The 6,763-nt window shown below is 39.8% G+C and overlaps 1 pseudogene; it reads right to left on the bottom strand.

Annotated features, from left to right (window-relative positions):
* Positions 1-2,024: 2,024 nt before the first annotated feature.
* LOC128596402 (60S ribosomal protein L12-like) lies at positions 2,025-2,590 on the bottom strand (annotated as a pseudogene).
* Between the last annotated feature and the right edge of the window lie 4,173 nt (positions 2,591-6,763).

Genomic DNA, 6,763 nt, shown 5'->3' with positions numbered 1-6,763 from the left:
GAAATAGAGATAATTGGATGCCAGATGGATGGTAAAGAGATGCATAGACCTAGGAGAGAGAGGAAAAGAGAGAGACAAGGAACACAACGTACATGCACATGCTTGGACATGAGGATTCCTTCACGCTTCCCAAGGGATTCCAGACTTGAGAATCATAGGACTAGAGGGCAAGAGCCAGATACACAAAACAGACTTTCAGCTGCTAGAATGAAATTGGAATCTTTGCTTCACTTCTGATCATTTTGATTTTGTAATTTCGGAGGGATATCTCCTAACCTCCTTTATCTCTATTATAGTTTTAATAAATCATCAAAAACAAAGAAGGCCAAACTAAAAACTTGTTTTTCTCTTTCGTAAAGTCTTTCTTCTAGAGCACGGAAAGCATGGCTGTAAGAGAAAGAACTCTGCAGCCAGAAAACCTGGCTTTGAGTCCTGATGTCGCCTGGGCAAGTGACACTTCTCTGAGCCTCAGTGTCCTCTTCAGGAAAATGAGAATAATAGCACCAATTTCTTTCATGGGGTTCCTGGGGGATTAGGCAGATTCTGTGTAAAGGGCTTAGAGCAGTCCCTGACACGAAGTGAGTGCCTGGAAAGTGTTTGCTGTTATCTGTGAGGGAATGGCCCTCAAGCAGAAAATCCATGTGGAAAATTCCTTTGGCGGATGATTTTGAAAGTTAGCTAAGGGGAGTGAGACCATTTTCTCTGATACTCTAACTCCACTCAAGAACAGAGTTGGTTAATGATTAGATCCTATAAAATTTTCCATGTCATGTGCCTTTTCCCCACTAGGCAAAAGAAAGTAATTAAGAATTATGGGAAGCGGATTCAGTGAGAGGGAAGGCATGCCTTTCTAGGGACAAGCTCCAAACCCTAACGAGGTTATCGGCACAGGTGTCTCCTGCAAATAAATTAATGGGGAGGCAGATCCAATCATTAATCTGTCATCCAAACTTGGAGTTTAGAGTCATTTGGGGAGATGGGGCTTCCTTTGCCCAACCTTGGTGGTGTCTGAAGCAAAGATTAGGAAGCAGAGTGATTTCATTAGGATAACAAGGCTGTTAAAGAACAATCTGGCTCTTTAGATGGTATTTATAAAGCATTTCAAAGAAACGGTGTTCTGACAGCTGCTGTCAGTCTCTCACATAGGCGCTGTGGTGATTTATTGATATAGCAAGGGAGCTATTATTATCCTTATTTGTAAAAGTTTTACGCATACTGAGTCTATCTTGACTAGCTGAAACTTTCCAAAGACAAATGTACGTAAGTGAATGTCTGAATTGCCCTGGCGTGAAGTTTCGATTTAACAGACTATGATAAGTTCTCAAGTACATGGTATCACAGGTAGTTGTGTAAAGTGCTTTAAGTTCTTTTTGATAAAAGGTGGTAGATAAAATGACATTTTCAAAGATCTGTTTGTGGATGACCCATCACGATTTCTTGGCTGGTTTCCTCCACTATGAGCTATGGAGCAGTACAATATAATGTGAGTCATCAGAAAATACGGAAGTGTAATTTTTGAAACAGAGAAATATATAAGTAGGCAGAAATCAGTGCTCCATAGACTGTGTAACAGTGCCAAAACCAAATCTGAGTGATTGTTAATTAATCGTAATCTCTATTTATCCGTGCCATTAACCTCTCTGGTTCAGCTAATTGAGAACTGACTATATGTAAGTCAAATCGTGGAGTAATTTCTTTTCATTCCTGAGTAGCATAACGAATGTAGTAACTTTGGGGCCTCAAGGTGACAGGACAGCTGAGTTGCCGGTAGCAGTTATCAGAGGGCAGGTGGAGCCTTTGTGTCATTTTTAGGATTATCTACTCACTACTACACAATTAGAAGAATGAGATTTCCCAAAACATTTTTTTTTGGTGTATCAAATGATCCTTTATTGAAACATTTTCCCTCATCTTTTTTTTTTTGGTTTTTGGCCAGGGCTAGGTTTGAACCCGCCACCTCTGGCATATGGGACCGGCGCCCTACTCCTTGAGCCACAGGCGCCTCCCTCCCTCATCTTTTTTAACTAGCTGGGCATCACAGCACCACTATTGATGTTACCTTTGATGTCATGGGGGTGGCGACCATCAACATTGCAGCCCACTGACTGGGCCGTCCCCAGGATCTTTTAATGGTTCCAGGGAGTTGTCTGGCTAGAGATTGGTGCCACATCTGTCTGGTAATGTTGACAATCTCATCCAAAGTGATATTTCCATTGTGTTTAATATTTCTCTGTTTCTTTCTGTCTCTCGCCGGTTCCTTGAGAGCATTGATGATGAGGGCAGAGGCAGAAGGTACCACGTCCGTCTGGGCCTGTCTGTTCTGGACAATCAGTTTCACTGTAGACCTCAGACCTTTCTAGTCACCGGTTGCTTTGGTGATGTCATCACCAACCTTTTTTGGAGACAAACTCAGGAGGTCGATCTTGGGGGCCAGAGCAGAAATGGCACCGACTTCACCACCAGTGCACCTCACGGACATGACTTCGATCTTGTTAGAGTCAAACTTAGGCGGCATGGTGGGGGCAGCTGGTGTTGGATGAACCTAGATTCGGGATGACTGACAAAAGTTGCACCTTGGTCTCCTCTGAGCTGAAAGCCAAAAGGTCCCAAAACATTTTTATTAGATGACGTGCCAGTAGGGTCACAGGATCACTGACTTCCTGGCTGGAAGGGATCATGGAAAGAGTCTAGCCCAATCGCATTCATTGCACAGTTGAGTTGACCAAAGCCCAGAGACAAGAAACATTAGGACGTGTTATGTCTTAAATGTTTATATACAACCTGTTATGCTATTACCAGTAGTTTTGTGGCAGTCAGGGCATTGCCGGTGAGAAAAAACATGGTTGGGGGCAAGAAAGAAACATTGAAAAAGCCAAGAGAGACTGGTGTGAGAGGTGTGAGGCCATTTTTTTTTTTTTAATATATAATGGAGACTTATATTCCTTTTGGAAAGGAAAATCTGGTATCTCTAGGAATAGGCAGAATATGGGGGGGGACCTTACATGACTTTTTCCTCACAAACTAAGTGGGATCAACCAAACCTTATTCACCACAGTCTAGAACACTGGAGGGCTCAAAGGAGAGGGCTGGAAGCTTGACATATTTTGGAAAAATGAAGAAAGTACAAATTTATAGAGTGGGCACTAAATTTCTCATTACACGAAGAGACAGATTGAAGATTAAAGAGGTTCTGTCAAAAATAAAATCAGATCAATTTAGGAAACAATTTTAAACTTTATTGTCCTGTAGTAAAAGAAAGTATAGATTGACATCTAGGAAACTTGAAACCAAATGGGAAGAAGCTGCCCTTACAGCAGTTACAACACAGCATATAAAACGTAAAGGAGGTATTACTTTGACCTCTTTCAGAAAGACTGAATGTTTTATGGGCGGCGCCTGTGGCTCAGTGAGTAGAGCACCGACCCCATATACCGAGGGTGGTGGGTTCAAACACGGCCCCGGCCAAACTGCAACAAAAAAATAGCCGGGTGTTGTGGCGGGCGCCTGTGGTCCCAGCTACTGGAGAGGATGAGGCAAGAGAATTGCCAAAGCCCAGGAGCTGAAGGTTGCTGTGAGCTGTGATGGCACAGCACTCTACCAATGGCAATAAAGCGAGACTCTGTCTCTACAAAAAAAAAAAAAAATACATTATCATTCTTTTTATTGTTTAAGCTGATTTGGACATAGCTGATTGGTCTCATTTCACTAAGTCATAGTGACAAGGATATAAAGCTTATGTTGTGCTTATGATAAGAGGTAGCATTTCTGAGGGACTGGGATGACTTGAGTTTTGGTTATGTGGTTATAGATGGTTGGCCATGGGGTGTAGCTAAATTATAGCCTCCATATTTATTTTTAACACTTCAAACCTAGCTTCAATAAATTAACGTGTGTTCATGCCACAATCAAAGTCTCCTGAATCATGGGTCTGGACACCATGGTGGTTCTTATTTGGTAAAAAAAATTTAACTCTACATTTTTCAGTAGTGACAATTATTAAATATGTAAAGTTTACATTCTACTTTTGTTTACCAGGAAATGATGCATATATGCTTTTTAAAACTTTTTCTGATAACCACTTCATCTGATATTATTTTTTGTCTACTTTAAAAATTAAAAGTAGCTACATGTCTGAAGTAGACATGTTTTGTTGCTACCAAGGATATAGCCTCAAATTAACAAAATCTTTATTTTTAGTCAGACATATTGGCATTACTTAAAACTACATTTTTCAGCTTCCCATAGGATTTATTCTGCTCACCATGATGTGGTGGTGTCATCTGAGACGTCCAGGAAAGTCACTTTACAAGGAGGATAAAGTTCTATTCCTCCTTACTTCATCCTACAGCTTGACACGTGTCTGTCATGGCTGTCGCCCACCGCCATCTTGGACGGGAGGACAAAGGCCATATCCTAGGAAGGCTGTATCCTGGTGACGTGGAGCTGCCATCTCACTCCAGGGCTAGCCATCTCCACATTCTCTTCATGTGACAGAGAAATTAACTGTTTAATTCACTATTTGGGGAATATTAGTTTCCATAGCTGAACATAATTCTAACACAACAATATTTAATTTTGCTGCTTCTGAGTGAAATTCAGAAACAATTAGATTGATTTGAGAAAAAGCCTAAAACCACTGGCCAAACACAAAGTCAAGAGGCATTACAGACCTCCGTTATGCACACTATTTCTGTCCCCTATTATCTCAGTTAGCCAAGAGTTGCCTATGTTTTCACTTTCCCAGCCATGACTGGTTTTAATCCTAGAGAACCTCTTATCCTTGAATGCTAATCTTGTGGTTCTAATGGCAGGCAATTTGGGTAAGAAAATTGGCAGAGTATTTAAAATTAAAATAGACATTCCTAGTGCTCCTTCGCAAAACAACGAGAACCTTAACAGGACTCTCTTAAAATAAGAGCAATCAATACCTTCAGAAACATGTTTATTCATATAATTTATGGTAAACATTAAAAAATGTGGCCATGTGTTCCTATCAATGTTTGACGTACAACAGAAAGAGTTTTTTTATGTGGAGCCAGTAGAATAAGTTCTAATCTTGGCTCTGTAAAGTACCATCTATATAACCTTGGTCAAATCATTTAATCTCCTTAAGCTTATCCCTTGAGTCTAAAAAATAGCAATGATGATAATGACTTATGGAGTTGACATAAGCATTACATAATAGAGTTGAGAATATTTAGCCCAGTGCTTTTCACATAGTAGTTGCTTTATAAATATCAGTTAATGTAATTTAAGTAATGTTGTATTTATGACAGTTTGAAGAAGATTGATTTAGAACTCAAGTCCCATTTAAAAATGCACTGTGTGTCTTTTATCCATAAGTCTGTAGGGGCAGTGGGGACTGACCACCATTCTTCCTGAAAAATCAGCTTAGGAAAAAATCAATGATCATAAGCTGCCCAGGGATACATTGCAGCTTAATCTCTTAACACCTCAGTGGGTGAAACCATCCAACACCAACAACATTCTCATTTTTTAGATAATCTGCAGAACAAAATATATTTTATCAAAAGTTTGATGAGATTTTTCTATAACAAAATATCTCCAAAAATGGTCTGTGCTTACAAAAGTTATATACAGAAGGGAAATAGAAATTGTCCCAGACACCTACTCATTTCCTCCTCTTTTGGCGTCTTGTAAGTTTAGCCTTTGGAATAATTTGTAGGATATTGGGGTTAGCAAAATTACACAGTGAAGAGTTAGATTTTATCAGTAAGGACCAGAAGAATGGATATCAGTAGTCAGGGTAACAGTAGTCTGGGTAGACATGGGGCTGCATAGGGAGTGAGTAGGTTGTGTTTCTGCCCCAACTGCAGTAGTATTCCATTCAGAGAGCTACATGGGGGAGAGAGACAAAAACAAAACTGAAATTAAGATTCATTTCCCATCCAAAGCACTTTTTTCATCCACAGGCACCAGCCCCCTTATTCATGATCCAGCTGATCCTGGCAGAGTTTCCCAGTCCTGACCTGGTGCCATATCATATGTCTCTGACAGTAAATGAAGGCTTTGGGTAAAGATATTTAAAATTATTCCCATTGATCTTTAAAGGTTTGGCCTTAAGCATGGGCAATAATAACCCCCTATCTGATTTTTGTAACTCAAGAAAAGATCCTATGCTTGAAGAAAATTCTAAAGAGAGGAAATTAGTTGAGTACCCTTTATATTAGGCATGCATATGTAAACACACGCATATGATTATATGAGTATTCTACATACCTGTCATATACACAGTAGAAAAATTGATGGATGTATTTATGTGTTAATAATATGTATTTTAGGTATCTTTACACAAATGATCTGTTTTGGTCTTAAATGAGTTCTGCAAAGTAGGTCTGACAAATCAAAAATGAAGATCAGAGACATTAAGAATCATGACTAAAATCACAGAGCTAGTTAGTGATAAAGCCAGTAGTTGTCAGATCCCAAAAGTCTAATTTTAAAATTTTTGTGCATTCACTGGTCCTTGGAGTCAGGCTTAGCAGCTGGAATGTGTTTAATTTAGCCTTTCCTGGGACAACTTAACTTGTTTTTTGGCACACCCGAGGGTCAGTCATGTGCCCTGAGCTGGAGAGGCAGGGTAATGCGGTGGCTACAGAATGACTTGATTCCAATCTCTATTCTAGAAGATTAGTGGTGGGTTCTCACACAAGAAACTCTGTTAATCTTAGTTGCTTTTCCTCTAAAGCACATAAGGAATGTGATTACCTACCTTATCCGTTTGCTCTAGTGTCATAGGCAA

The sequence above is a fragment of the Nycticebus coucang genome, chromosome 10, assembly GCF_027406575.1.
Source record: "Nycticebus coucang isolate mNycCou1 chromosome 10, mNycCou1.pri, whole genome shotgun sequence".
NCBI classification, from domain to species: domain Eukaryota; kingdom Metazoa; phylum Chordata; class Mammalia; order Primates; family Lorisidae; genus Nycticebus; species Nycticebus coucang.
Note: the sequence above shows the minus strand (reverse complement) of the source record. Positions and strands in the feature narration are given on the sequence as shown.